General features: G+C 40.0%; 1 protein-coding gene across 9 annotated transcripts in view; it reads left to right on the forward strand.

The window, feature by feature from the left end:
- Window positions 1-16,075, forward strand: part of cacna1c (calcium channel, voltage-dependent, L type, alpha 1C subunit) — a 737,294-nt gene that overhangs the window by 691,555 nt on the left and 29,664 nt on the right. Inside the window, exons 42-43 of one of the 9 annotated variants that reach the window (XR_012100621.1) lie at window positions 12,280-12,418; window positions 12,678-13,870. The exons of the other annotated variants lie outside the window; for them this stretch is intronic. The gene's annotated coding sequence lies outside the window, so the exon portion shown is untranslated. Of the gene's footprint in view, window positions 1-12,279; window positions 12,419-12,677; window positions 13,871-16,075 lie in introns of those variants that run through there. 9 annotated transcript variants of the gene reach the window in all.

Consider the following 16,075-nt stretch of genomic DNA (forward strand, 5'->3'; position numbering starts at 1 on the left):
CATGTTGGCCCTAAGACTGGGACACTGAGAAGTTATGACTTCGTTGCTAGTTGTCCAGAAAGCAGAATTGCTCATGAGATCTACTCTGGTGAATCAAGTCATCATAGCATTGTGGTTATGTTACCGGATTGATACCTTGAGGCCTGCAATTTTGAATCCCACCATGGCAGATGCTATCATTAATGGTGACTATGCAGCTGAAGGATTGCTGTTAAAGCAGATCTATTTTTCCTTCAGAAAAAAATAATTTTTCATCTTTACCTGGTCTGGCCTATATGTAACCACAGTAACAGGTTGGCCTTGCTGGGAAATGGCTGTCAGTTCAGCAATAATTAGGAATGGGCAATAAATGTGCTGCCTCAACTTGTTAATTAAAAAAATCTTCAAAGGGACAGCCTTTCAATGATGGCTGATTGCAATGCACAATACAGTGCTTGGCTCACGGAAAGACCTGGCTGAAAGTCTGTTTTAAATGTCTAAATTTATGCAGCATTTAATGCTATGCTTCTCAGGTCATTGTACAAAACGTACAGTTCGTCCTTTCTGGCAAAACAACATCTGACAGCTGTCTTAGCTGACACCGTAGCAAAGAACTAAACTACCCAACACCCAAGTGTGGCAATTGTAGCTCTCACTAAAATGTGGTATCTCAGCTTTTCCGTATCCCAAGTTGTGTTCCGAGTGCCATGACATTCCCACTGTCTACTTTCTAATATATTACTGTAGTTGTTTGGGAGCCATCCTGGGAAGATGGCAGTAACTCTGTGGAGGGAGGATCAGTTGTCCTCTCTCATGATGACATCTTTTGTGATCCCACCATTGCTCTTTTCCTGGTGCCCTTGAGTGGTGAACTACATATACCTGTCTGGACACGCCCCCTGATGACTGCTCCTGTGGCTCCTCCCACAGGCCCCTGTATAACGGCGATTGAGGCCTGAGCCCAGCCTCTCAGTCTCCAGGATGTAGTATGGTGGTCAACCACTACTTGTTCCTTCTTCCAGTCAATAAAAGCCGATATCTCGCCTTTACGTCTCAGAGAGAGTTATTGATGGTGCATCACCTTGGTGCTGGTTGTTAATTATACCAGTAGTCATGGCAAGAGACTGTAGTGCAAACATAGGCAGATGTCCAGATGTGCTCAAAGTTATTATTTATAGCCGACTTCAGTCACTCCTTCAGAACCTTCCTCTGGCAGCCATCATTTTCACACAGTACAACAGACAAAGGAATGCAGGAGACAGATATAAAGTATATGTAAGAGTAATTGGTTGATGCTTGATTGGTTGAATAAATAAATATAGTTTGGAAAGTCGGATTAGTTTGATCTTGTATATATATGATTTCTGATCAAAAGAACAGTAAGATAAAGAGCAGCAGAGGAAAAGTAAGATCAGATTTGTGGCCCAATGGGAATTTTATCATGGTTTCCAGGTCAACATTTAAGACATATCACTAACATTCCTTGAAAAAGTAATAAATTCCGTACGGTTCATTACAGTGCTTGAGTTCAAGGAACTGCCACAGTGCAATTAGGTAGAAGGTTCCAGAATATTCACACATTAACCAGGTCATTAAATAAATACTGCCCAGCAAGATGGTATATATAATTTTGAAGTAAATTTTCAGGTCTTGCTGTACTGATAAAATTGCCTCAGGTCATAGACATGGAGACGTAGAGTCATGCAGCCGGGATACAGATCCTTCAGTTCAAGTTAACCAAGAAATCTACTCAAGTTAGTTCTATTTGCCCACATCTGGCCCATATCTTTCTAAACTTCCTTATCCATGTACCTATTCAACTGTCTTTTAAACGTTGTTACTGAACCTGCCTCATGATGTGTGATGGGAATTGCAGGTTTTTGGTATGGTTTATAAAAGCTTTGTCAAACTGCTGCTTCATTTTTGTAGGAGGTCTACATTAGTAGATTAGTTGATTTTTCCTGGACAAAGTCGAGTATTTCATACTGATTGAGCTGTACACATCCGGTAAAGTGGAAAATATTCACTCACTTGTTTGATGTCTACTGAGTGCTTCTTGTTGACACAGCCTTCTTTAATCGTTCTCTCCCCTTGCTCTTCAGCTTGGCCAAAATTTTAGAGCATGTTGACAATATAACTGGAGACTTTTTGTGGAGAGTACACCGGTAACTCCCACAGGCCATGAACTGTATGGTCTAGACCTCTATTTAGGGACTTGGTGGTTTTCTTTACAATGTTCCAGCCTGCTTCCTAGCACTGTAGTGTAGCTGTTGGAACCCTGACTGGCGTCATGAGCCAGGGATTCAGAGGACAGGCATTATACTTCAAGGGTCAATCATTGGTCCAAAATGATGTCTGAAACACAGCATGCCCAAAAGCTGCGTGTGAACTTCCTGGGTGTAGGGCATTCCAGAGTCTGCAGACTAATTCAATAATCAAACTGAAACAGGCTTTCTTGATGCTGAGTGACTGGGAATTCCTGTGGCACATGCATTCAAAACATCACCCTATCACTCATGAGAAATTCTGCAGTCCTGATTATTTTTTTACCTGCATTACCTAATGCACAATACCCCAGGAGGCAGTCTTGAGTAGAGAGCCTTCATTATCTGAAAGCAAAGGTAGACTGAAAATAATTGAATTGCCATCATGGCAATATACCATTGTTTATTCATAATAATACCTTGTGGCTTTCTATTCATTTCTTAAGTTATAGTGGCAGTGGATTCTATGCTATAAGTCTGCTTGGCTTTAAAGTTAAAAGCCAACTCAAACATGGCCAATCTGAAACCAACCCAAGCCCATGGTCTTTGGTTCCTGACTCAATGCAATCCAGTGCAGATAGTTCCATCTCAGGTAGCCAGGTTCTAACAAATGTTGCAGAGATGGACAGGGGACAGTGCCATCAATCCCTAGAATGTTACCAACATTGCATTGAGACACAGTGCTGTGAAGAAATTTTCTCAGAGGGGGTTATTAGAATTGCACATAATCCTCCTCCCTTCCCCTTTCACCATTCTCAGGCTTCAGTCACTTTGGGTGTGGCACGGGTTTGATCAGCAGGCTCTTTTGCGATGGCTTTACCTCTTTGTTAAGGCTCCACTTAATCTTCTGGCCAGGTCATTACACAGCAATGCATCATCATCATCCCCTTCATATAGGAAATTAGTCTCCCAACTCAGTCCATAAAGACTTTAAATTTTTGACACGTTTCCCACTTTTGTACTGAATAGTGAGGAAGATCTTTTATTTACTTGTAAAATGTTAGCCTAAGCTGAGAACATATTTTTCTGATCCTTGACCTGGACACACACATATTGTCAGGTCCTTTTGGAAATCAGGCTCTATAAAGTGCATTCAGAGCTCAACCAATTTGAAAGGATTGGGCATCAGTTTAAAAGAGTGTAAGAAATGAGAGAACCACATAGAAACGGATAAAGTTACATTTGACAAGGCAGTCACAAAACGCTAATGTAACCCCTGGGTCACCTCAGGCATCGCTCAAACTCGTTCTAGTCTAGGGGCAGCAGCCTTCGGCCCCGCCAAACTGGGTAATCAGCTGGTGTGGATGCTGTGTGATGTCCCCGCCTCGCCCAAAAAACAGACAGTACACCTTATGCGATTAAATGAGTACAATTTATAAAGAGTACTATAACTAAGCGATTACTAACGATACAGTATATATGAATAAGAGAAAAAAAGAAAAGGCGCCAAACTTATCAAAGTCCAAACCACTTCGTGCACAATCGTTGGAGCTCAATTACTGAAGTCTTCTGGTATTCGATCCCCTCCGAACTCCTCGACCCGCCTCCTGGGACCCCCACGGTGGTCGACCAGTCGCTCCACACTCCTCTGTCTCCGTCTCCTCTCCTCACCGAAAACCTTGGGCCGGGGACCCCCGCTCGGGGTCCGTACCGTCGCCCAGCTTCCAGCACCCCGTCCTCTCTCTCTCACTCCATCGCGCCGACTCCCCAAAACCCCCACCAACAATCAGTTTATAGTCCCAAACAAGCTTCCAGCACTTATCATAACAAAGACACTAGCATTCCTACTATTAACACAGGCGCCAGCATTCCTACTTTTAACAAAACAAAGACGCCATTTTGATTACATACACAGTAACAAAGAAAAAAGAAAAAAAAACCCCGTTACACTAATAAGGAAACATATCAGCATTTGAAATTAACCTGGAAATACTTAGCACAACAGCAGCATGTGGAAAAAGTAACAGAATTAACTTTTTAGATTTCATCAGAAAGATGGAGCAAGCCAACTTCATTTCTCTCGCCTCAGCAACTGCTTGACTTGCTGAATATTTTCAATTTTTCTTTTATTCCAGATACATTATAGATAAAAGTGGTCTTGAATTACAGGCTAAGGAAGTAGAGATGGAGAGTACCAGTAGAGGGTCTGTGATAGGACAAGGCAGGAGAGATTGATTGACAGAAGCAACACACACAAAATGCTGGAGGAACTCAGCAGGCCAGGCAGCATCTAGGAAAAGAGTACAGCCGACGTTCTAGGCTGAAACCCTTTGATTGTCAGAAGTGTTAATGGAGCCAGCTGGAAGAGGCTGCTAAAGAATAGTGAACATCAAAAGATGAGGGAGGTGTTAAAGAGGAGATGTGCTAGATCTAAGATTACTAGAAGGGAATGAGGTAAATATGAATATTGGGAATATGAAATACAAAGATTAAATGTTTGATTTTCTGAAATAGTTCAACTCATTGTTGAGACCAGAAAGCTATGATGTGCCCATTAGAAGCTGAAAAATATTTCTCAAGCTGGTGACAGGATTTATTGGAACAGTGGCAGAGAAGTCAGGCATACAGAATTAAATTGACAGAGAACTGGCAGTTCAAGGTAATATGTGCAAATTGAACAGAGATGTTCTACAAAGAGGTCATCCAATATGCATTTGGTTCTTTCAATGCAAATGAAACTGCACTGCAAGTACTGACTGCAATATATTAAAATGGAAGCAGTGCAAGTAAATCGTCTCTTCATCTGGAAACAGTGCTGTGGGCCCTGGATTGCAGGAAAGTGGAAGTGAAAAAGACAATTGCTGGATTTCCTGTAGTTGGATAAGAAAGTGCCTTGAGAAGAAGAACAGATATTGATCGGTGGCAGAATGAATCTGAGAGAATAATGGAAGGATAGGGGGTTGGGAACTGTGTGGGTAGAAATTGGTTAGATTTCAGATGAAGAATTCAACACACTCTGAGACAATCTCTCGGCCAACCCACTCCACCCCTGATGTGTGTTTTGATTTCACATCCCATAAAAAACAATCCCACACCCTGCATCTCTAGATCATTTGATCCCATAGAACCATAGAACATTACAGCACAGAAACAGACCTTTTTGGCCCTTCTTGGCTGTGCCGAACCATTTTTCTGCCTAGTCCCACTGACCTGCACCTGGACCATATCCCTCCATACCCCTCTCATCCATGTACCTGTCCAAGTTTTTCTTAAATGTTAAAAGTGAGCCTGCATTTACCACTTCATCTGGCAGCTCATTCCACACTCCCACCACTTTCTGTGTGAAGAAGCACCCCCCCAATGTTCCTTTTAAACTTTTCCCCCTTCACCCTTAACCTATGTCCTCTGGTTTTTTTTCTCCCCCAGCCTCAGTGGAAAAAGCATTCACAAAAAGCCTGCTTGCATTCCATTCCAGCTCCCGGCTTGATTCTGGATTTAATGTTATCCCATCTTTTCTGATGCCCTCCAAACATTTAACTGAGGGCCCCTGTAATAACAGTAGTAGCCCACTTTCTAAGTAGATGCGCATAAATGAAAGGTTTGTAACATTTGCTATCTCTCTGTCAATAGGATCTGAAGTCCTATATAAAATCACCTCAGACTGCATCGTTCTAGTATGCGGTATTTGCCAAGTATGTCTGCCCTGAACTCCAATAAATTTTGAGTTGATTCCTTCTGTCTTCCACTGCAATTCTTTGAACTTTGCTGGTTTCCTCAATTGAATTGGAATCCAGAGGTCTCTAGGGAATGATGTAACAGATCTCAAGGGATTTATTGCTACCAGAACTTCAATATTAACCACCTTTTCCTTGATATCAGTGACCCTACTGATTAGGCCTACTCTTTGAAATAGGGAACCAGAATCAGAATTAGGTTTGTTATCTCTCTCAAATATGACATTTGTGTTTTGTAGCAGCAGTCCAGTGTAAGACATAAAAATTTACTGTAAGAAATCTGATGGCAGAGGAAAAAAATCATTCCTAAAACATCTTAGTGTGAATTTTCAGGTTTCTTTACCTCCTTCCTGACATCAGTAATAAATAGAGGGAGTATTCCAGATGGTGAGGGTCGCCAATGTTTGATGCCACCTTCCTGAGGCACCTGCTTTCGAAGATGTCATTAATGGTGGGGAAGGTTGTGCCCAATTATGGAGTTGGCTGAATCTACAACCCTCTGCAGCCTCTTTCAGTCCTGACCATTAGAGCCTCCATGTCAGATAATGATAGAACTTGTCAGAATGTTCTCAACAGTACACCTGTAGAAATTTGCTACAGTCTCTCAACATATCAAATCTTCTATTTGTCACATTTGTGATTGCATCAGTGTGTTAGACCCAGGATAGATACTCTGAGATGTTGGCACTCAAGAACTTGCAACTGCTCACCCTTCCCATTGCTGACCCCTCAATGAGGCCTAGTGTGTGTTCTCCCAACTTCCTTTCCTGAGGCCCACAGTCAACTCCTTGGTCATGCTGACGCTGAGTTCAAGGTTGTTGATCATTCAACTAGCCGATCTATCTTACTCCTGTACGCTTCTTTGTTACCATCGAGATTTTGCCAACGACAGTGATGTCATTGGCAAATTTATAATTTATAGGGAAGGATTGGTGGTTGAGTAAATGGCACGTGTAGCAAGACGAAAGACTAAATGGGAGAGTTGGGCAAGGGAGTGGGCGTCAATGAAGGTTTTCAGCGTGAAGTCATACCTGCCCAGAGTGCTCAGGAAGTGCAGCTGGATCCTAGAATTCCTATTGGATTGCCAACAGGTGGTAAGGATGGTCTCCCTCACCTCTGCCCCTCTGACCCTCAACACAGGTGCCCCCCAGGGTTGTGTTCTGAGTCCCCTTCTCTACTCCCATTACACTCACAACTGTGCTACCACACAGCTCAGCTCCAATCTGCTGAGCAAATTTGCAGATGGCACAACATTGATTGGCCTTATTTCTAGTGGTGACGAGACAGCCTACAGAGGAGAGATTAGCACCCTGACACAGTGGTGCCAAGATATCAACTTCAATGTCCAAAAAACAGAAAAGCTGATTGTGGATTACAGGAGAAATAGAAACAGGCTCCGTCTGATCAACATCAATGGGACTGCAGTTGAGAGGGTGAGTAGTTTCAAGTTCATCACATACACATCACCAATGATCTCACCTGAACAGTACAAACCGGCTGTGTGGCAAAGAAAACACAACAGCATCTCTTCCACCTCAGGCGACTGAAAAGGTTCGGCAAGAGCCCCCAAATCCTCAAGACCTTCTACAGGGGCACCATTGAGAGTATCCTGACTGGCTGTATCACCGCCTGGTATGGGAACTGCACCAACCATGATTGCTGGGCACTGCAGAGAGTGGTGCGGACAGCCCAGTGCATCTGTGGACGTGAACTTCCCCCCATTGAGGACACTTACAGGAGCCGGTGTGTAAAGAAGGCCTGGGAGATCATTGGGACTCCAGTCACTCCACCATAAACTGCTTCAGCCGCGTCTGTCTGGCAAACAGTACCACAGCATAAAAGCCAGAACGAACAGAATATGGGACAGCTTCTTTCTACAAACCATTACACTTATAAATCCAACTGTCTATACATTGTGATGGAATCATAACACAAAGATTTTTACTCCCTCACGTCTGGGATGGAAATAAGATTTAAATCAATTCAATTCAATTCAAATCAATTCAAATTGAATTTTCTTCACAAGAAACAATGTCCTAATAACTACTTTTCAGTAGAGACATCCTTGTTGAAATCTAGCACAGCTCCAAAAATTGCATTTCTAGTGGCTGCCAAAGCGTTTATAGCAATGAAATTATACATACTGAATGAGTCATCCATTTGTGGTTGGAGATATTTATACTTTCTTAAATGTTTCACATAAACCTGAATAAGGGAGGTTGCAATAAAAATGAAAATATCACATTTGCTTGCAATGATTTCAAGTTAACAAAATATTTTAATCAGAGAGTACTTCATAGAATGAAGTCATTTGTGTAATGCAAGAAATTTTGTATTCAATTGGCACATGGTCTGTGCTCACAAATAACAATGTGAAAGTAACAAAATAGTTGTTTTTTTCTTGATCTTGGTTGGGAAATCCTCAGGATAACTCCCTGTTCTTGTTCAAACAAACAGTATACAGAGTTCCTAAGACTGCAAACTTCCCATTGATTGTATGCATATTGCTTTGCAGGTTATTAACTTTGCCATGTTTCTCTGTCAAAAGGGCTTCTGCCATCTTGTCTCTGCATATCTTTAAACAATATTCTGTTCCTGCAAATCAGAAATGAGGCATAAACCCCATATTCCCACGTGGCAAAAGGTGCCTGCTGCCTCACAACATCTGGAAATCCACCCCACTAGTCTCCCAAATGTTGGTCCATATATACAGTCTATACATAACTCAGGGAAGATCTGTAGCAAGGAGATCAGTGCCTGACATTCTGGAAACCATCATTGTGCTTTAATTCTGTAGAAGCCTGCTGTATTTCACTACCCTGGAAAAAGATAGTTACTGGGTGGTATCAGCTGGTGATAAGATAATTACTCTGATTTGTCACTCTAGCCTTGAGATGACTTTGGAGGATAAGTCTAAAAGGCCCTGCTTCAGACCGTAACTTTTCTGGCAGAGGTTGTGACTAAGTAACAAGCAACAGCAAACCATAGATAGAATAACAGATACGTGTAAGATGGTGTGGTAAACTACATATACCTGTCTGGACACGTCCCCTGATGACTGGTCCTGTGGCTCCTCCCACAGACCCCTGTATAAAGGTGATGGAGGTCTGAGCCCGGCCTCTCTGTCTCCAGGATGTAGTATAGTGGTCACTCACTGCTTGTTCCTTCTTCCAGTCAATAAAAGCTGATATCTCACCTTTACGTCTCAGAGTGAGTTATTGATGGTGCATCAGATGGATTATATTATTTGGAGAGAAAACAATTTACTTGAGCTCCATTTAGCCACTGCCTACTGTCATTCCTCTCTCCACATCCTGTGGTATCAACTGTTTTAGTAGGCTGTTAAACAACAGATTGCTGGACTAGTGTCACAACGTGTAAGCCCTTTTGTTAATAATAGTTTTGAGCTTGCTTCTTGACAATATATTCTTGCATGGTTCTAATACAAGCATCCATTGTGCACTCGGTTTTCTGTCAAAAGCTAAACTAAGATGTTGTCCAGTCATAACTGACTCAAGATGTACGTTGATAGAGATGGTAGCCACTTGCACACTGGCCTCCAATTGACTTTCACCCAGGCCTCACCATCAAGAAGCATTTTTCTGTAGTTTCCCACTTCAAAGTACTAATTTTGTTCTCCTGTGAATTTATACCCATACTGCCTCAGCTACAGCTTACTCCTACCTCAACACTATCTCAAAACTTGCTCATTACACACTTCATTCATCTATGAAATAGTAGCATATGATAATTGAAGTGGTGGTTCAAATTGTAAAATCAAATGATGAAGTGTCTTCACTGTTACTTTCCTGTTGGTGTCTGGCTAATTATGCTTCTTGTTATCTAATTAAAAAAAGACACACAGTTTCTAATGAGGGAAGGGTTTGGTGATAATGGTGAAGTTAGGAGGTCTACTTTACAGCATGTGTGGCTTGAAACTCAGAAGATATTGTGGGATAGAGAAGTAGAATGTGAAAAGGTGGATCATCTTAAACTGAATCAGTAATTGAAAATAATTTATTGTTGGAAATCTGAAATAAAAAGCAGAAAATACTGAAGATATTTAGCAAGTTATGCAGCATCTGTAATAAGAGAAAGATCCTTCATCAAACTCATTAGGTGATTGATGGTAGAATGATCATTTGAAGAATGGCTAATGATTAACTGAGATTATGTCATTTGAAAATGCATTACTGAAACCCTACCACTCTTCAGCAGTCATTAAGCATCACATTTAGGTCTTTGGAATTTAACCTCTGTGACTATTTCTTAGCCCTAACAGATCTAGCATATCTATCTTCCTTTCCATTTCTTCTGAAACACCATCCCAATACATTTTTCACATGTTGCAACATTTTTGTGTGCTTCCCAGACCAGATTCACTTATCTGACCAGTGCACCTTCTTTTTAAGAAATGCAAGATAGGCTTGATTCGCAGAGACCAGCTTTAACTATTACAAGGAAGTCAACGTTTTTCAAACATGACAAAGTCTGCAGATGCTGAAAATCCAAAGCCACACACACAAAATGTTGGAAGAACTCAGCAGGTCAGGCAGCAACAATGAAAATGAATAAATGGTCAACGTTGTAGGCCGAGGCCCTTCTTCAGGACTGAGAAGAGAGGGGGAAGACACCAGAATAAAAAAGGAGGAGGAGAGAAAGCTGGTGATGAGTGATTCCAGGTGGGTGGGAAAGATCAAGGGCAGAAGATGAAGGAGTCTGATCTTTCTGGAGAGGAGAGTGAACCATAGGAGAAGGGGCCTCCAGGGGAAGTGATAGGCAGGTGAGAAGAGGTAAAAGGTCAAAGTGGGGAATAGAGGAAGGAGGAGGGAGAATATATTTTTACTAGAAGGAGAAATCAATATGCATGCCATCAGGTTGGAGGCTACTCAGACAGAATATAAGGTGTTGCTCCTCCACCCTGAGGAGGCGTGGAGCAACATGTCAGAATGGGAATGGGAATCCAAGTTAAAACGTTTGGCCACTGGGAAGTTCCCCTTATGGCAGATGGAGCAGAGGTGCTCAACAAAGCAGTTCCCCCAATTTACCACGGGTCTCACCAATAGAAAGGAGGTCGGGTCAGGAGCACCGGACACAATAGACGACCCCAGCAGATTCAGAGGTGAAGTATTACCTCACCTGGAAGAACTGTTTGGGGCCCTTTTTTGCCTTCTTCTGATGTACGCATTCAATGGAAAGTAAGTTTAATGCTGACTACGTTAGGTAGTTGTGCTAATAAGCAGGCAGAATGGAGACCTTTTGCTTACATTTCAAGTAAATGTCTCAGGCAAAGTGAATATTGTGATTTCCATGCTTTCTTTTACAGGCTATTTAATTTAGTAACGTGTTCTTTGTTTCATTTAACTGGTCTTTCATTATTTTATTTGTCCATTTTAGCTTTTCACTGAAAAATCACAAAATAATTTTCTACTAGTGTTCTGCTTTCTAGCAAAAATGATTGTTTCATGTCATTCAATATAAGAAGATCTCTCATTTGGTTGGCTTGTCTATGCATTTATTTATGTATTGTGAGAAATGTGTTTAAAATTGAATCAAACACTGACAAGGCATGATTTAGAAAATTACATGAAATTGAACAGACAGATGGTTTTGAATACTTAATGAAACTCTGAAGTGGAAACAACACAAATATGGTGACAAACAAAGACACTGAGAAAAAAACAATATCTTTTCTTTTAATAATATTTCTAATGTTGGTTTCAGCAGGTGGAAAACAATTAATTTATTTGCTGGCAGAGTTCTGTGTCAAGTATGGGGGAGCCCTTTCTTCCTAGACTTCAGGCAAGAAGTCAAATTGGAATCCACAAAAAAACAGAGATCTCTAACCTTCATTCCAAATGAGCCAATTAAACTCTGCAAGTAAATCTTTACTACACTTAACAGGAACAGACAGATAAGAAATTGAACCTGAAAGAATACATAATGAAAACCTGAAATACCCATGTTATTCACATGAACATTTGTGAAGCAACTCACTTATTGAGCAGCTTACATCCAGAATCCTTTGTGCATCAGCTTTTGCATTTGGAATGGACCCGGTTCTGCCAGGGTCCTGCATTACATTGACTGTAAACAATATTCTGACAGTGGGGGAAAGAGAGTGACTAGTTCACATCACACATTTAAGAATTCTGCCCTGATATACAATAGTTTCAATGAAACACTTGCAGGTAAGACCTGATGCAAGTTACAGTCAGGCTGTTGGGAATGTCCAGAATGTCCCAAGAAACAGTTAAATGTCCCTTTGAAGGGAAAATAAAAACTAACTCCAAATTGTCTTCAGGCTGGAAAGGACAGCAGGATATCTCTATTGGAGTGACTGTGTGCTGTTATTGAATTAGGGAAGGTGCCTTTAAAGCACCTTAACTGTAAAGGGTGTGCAGGACCAGACCATATAAATGATCAGAATTCTATCCCTAAAATATTCGCCTCGTGGAACATGGACTTATCTGACTCCTCCTTTGACTCTACTGAATTCTGGTGAGTATTAAATTGTTTTACTTAAACCCACACTCTTTACCTTCAGTCCAAACAATTAGCATTAACCCTTCTCTCACTTGCATCTTAGTAACATAATTACAGCACCTTCAAAACTTTTTTCTAAATCCTTTTGCTCAACTAATTGACTCTGCATTACTCCTGTTGTGAGATTTCTCATGTTCAAAATTCCTGCAAACTTTCATTGTGATATGTAGTCATTCAGTACAGCATCAGATAAGAAAAACTTGTGTTTTTACAGATAATTCTGCCACTTTGAAGTTCTCGGAAGCAGAGCAGCAACAAATCATCATTTTGTTGAGAGAAGAATTACGAAGAATCTTGTACGGCTGGTGCAGCAATGGAAAGTAAAGAAGTGCAAGGAAGGCCATAATGGAAACCGTTCCTAGAATGTAAGAGCACGTGGCTGGAGACAATATTCACCTGAATTTATCTGCCACAGGAGCAACGCAAAAAAATAGGGACTTCAGGCAGAGTTCACAGGTGTAGTGCCTTCATCTCCCCCACAAAGTTCCAGAGCATAAGAAGGGGTTACTTAGCACTTGTGGGCACTATGCAAATGCGGGTTCAACCACATGAACAGGGACTTGCGTACGTGGTAAAATGTTTTGCAGTAATGTGGAGTCTGATTGTCATAGCATGCAGTCACTTTGGTCAATATAAGGCACTAATTTGTAAGACTCCATCATGTAAATTCATTGATCTTGTGCTTCCTCAGGAGCACATGCTGGAGGTAGGATTGTGGCACAGTTGTGCCAGTTCTCCAGGACTTTTAACTAATAGGAGTTTGAGATCAATGAATTTACCCACATGAATCCACTTTGTCAATTTCCAGAATGCTCCAAAGTCAACTGAAGACCAACTGGAGAGAAATGGGGTTTTATCTGGGGACATAGTGGCTGATGTATTATTCCGTAAACATGTAGAATTCCTTTCAAAGTTCAAACGAATGGATTGTTATATTTGGAAATAAAAACATTGTATATAATTGTTATTGTATATGATTTTCATATTATGATACCTGATCAGGCACTGTATGTGCAAAATACTGTGGATGCTGGAAGTCTGATATAAAACCAGAAAAAGCTAATCCTCAGCAAATCAGGAAACATCTGTGGATACAGAAATAGTTAAATTTTCAGATTGATGACTTTTCATCAGTACTGGGATATGATAAGATTCAAAATGCATTCTTTTCCTTTTCTTTTCCTAATGACTTGCAGTTCTTGCTATACAGTTGCATTTTAAGACAAATATTTTCAATGTTCATGTTGCACTAATCTTTATAGTAATTTGTTTCAATTATGTTGCATTTGATTATTTCTAATATATTGTGTTATAAGGTTGGCAATTATATATTGAATACCATTTCATTTAACTTCTATGACATCTACATTCCAAATAATTTTCCAGTTACCATAAAATGCTTGGAATAAAGGCTTTGGATCAATTTCTCCTTTGTGTCATTTCCCTTTTCCTTGACCAAAACAATTTTTCTTATTTCTTGCAAAAATTGCTCTGAATTTCAGCCTGGTAATGTTATTTGAAGTATTTTTCTTGAAGATCTTCTATTTTTTTAATGTTGTGCAACTCAAGCTTTGTTCATGGATATTCAGGTGAATTATTTGTCATTGCTTTATCTACCTCTGGAGTCTGTGATACGATTAGGCAATACACACTTCCAATTTTTCTGTCTAATTTTTCATATGGAACTTTACACTGCCACCTCTTTATTCCCTTAAGAACACTTAGTTAAGTGGTCTAATTTCTTCACCCTTGCTAGATCTTCACATCGTGCTTATTATTCAATGCATGGGTGCCACATTTGAAGTTTGAAGTATTACTAAAATGCTTTTGTTCTCATTACCTTATGTGGCAAAATGAAGTCCCAACCCTCCTCACTTCCAGTAGCTGAGCAGGAACACTGGAATTCTGAAGCTCAAAGGCACTGTTTCATTTTTGGTAGCAATATGTAGTGTGTTGCCTTACTTTTCAGGAATTCTCTGAAAAGCTGTCTTCTTATGCAGGTTATGATTGTAATTGCATGTTAATATATTTTTTAAATTATTACCATAATTGATACTAATGTTTTTAAACACATTTGTATAATGCATAATTTCCAGTGTAAAGCCCAGAGCGTATAGTCTATTAGCTATAGATCATAGCATTTGTATTGGAATTAGATTGTATAATGTTTTGTAATATGAATTGCATTGGCAAAGAAATGTTTTTGATTTCTGTTTTAATGTCTGAAGAAATAACGCAGGTTTCAAATACACCCTGAAAAACTGGAAATGTCACGCACACACCCACAATGATTGGTCACAAATATTTCAGACATTTTGTTCTTCAGTATAATTGGAGAAATACTGGAAGTATTCAGGTCATGTAGCATCTGACAGAGAAAAGTTAATTTGTGATTTCTTTGTTACATGAGGTGATCTATGATCAGGAAACATGCACAATGTTTTAGAACTTTTACTACATATTAAGATGTCAGAATAGAATAAATATTCTTTTCAGGTAATCTCTGAATAAAAAATTCACACTGGACGTTAGTTTTGTTTTTGAAATGGAGTAACATAAATTCATTTTGACCCATTGAAGGACAGAATATGGGTACACAGGCAGCCACATAATATTAACAACCAAAACAAATATCCCTCCATGGAAACAATATAAGAGGACATTAGACATGAAAAGACATAAAGAACATAACTTGTATATATGAAGCTTCCAGTTGCACTTATACTGTATGTTATACTTTCTGAGAATATTTTGATACGACTAAACTGACCTTCTGCACATCTGATGCAAAAGCTAAATTTTGAGTTAATAACCCCTGAGTGCATCTTGGACAGACAGAGCCTCTTCTTCAGGAGTCACACCTCTGATTTCCTCTTGTCCTATTATTTCCTACTGGCTGTAACGAGGATATATACCTACCAGATAAGAGTTGATGCTTATTAAATATATGTAAATGATAAAGTATTATTTCTGATATATCTACTAACATTTATGGAGCATTCTTATGTTGTATGACATTCTTATGAATGCTTTATTTCTCTGTGCTGGGGCCTTTATACATTACAGTAACACACAAAATAGCCATACTTTTGTTTTTTATTTATGACCTAATTGTTACAATTTCTAGAAAGAAGAGGGCCAGATATCCATAAGCACATCCCAGTGTATTAACAAGGTTGCAACTGTGGGTGGAGCAGGATCTATTCCAACATCAGTATTTAAAATCTAGCCTTCAAAGTGTGGAATCGAAACAAATATGGGTTCTGTGTAGTATACTGCCCTTTTGCCTTCCCAACAGGAGAATAATATTTGGGGTATTATTTTTTTTCCTGCCAACATCAAGCAGAAGTGTTGAAATTGCATTAATTATGGGTCACCCATGAAGTGCTCCAGAATATTCACTCAAGACAGAAAACATGGCATAAAGTTCGACTAAAAATAATCGGAACTGATGCGTGGTTTCTCTTTGTAGACTGAACGTATGACAAAGAACCAAAAGTAAACACTTAACACTTTTGAGTGACATTCTTCCTTTCCTTGCTTAGTTCTGAATCCACCTCGTTACAGTTTTGGTTTTCCGGGCAACATCTGCTGCTGCCAGCTCAGACCTCC

Source organism: Hemitrygon akajei, chromosome 10 (genome assembly GCF_048418815.1).
Source record: "Hemitrygon akajei chromosome 10, sHemAka1.3, whole genome shotgun sequence".
Taxonomy (NCBI): domain Eukaryota; kingdom Metazoa; phylum Chordata; class Chondrichthyes; order Myliobatiformes; family Dasyatidae; genus Hemitrygon; species Hemitrygon akajei.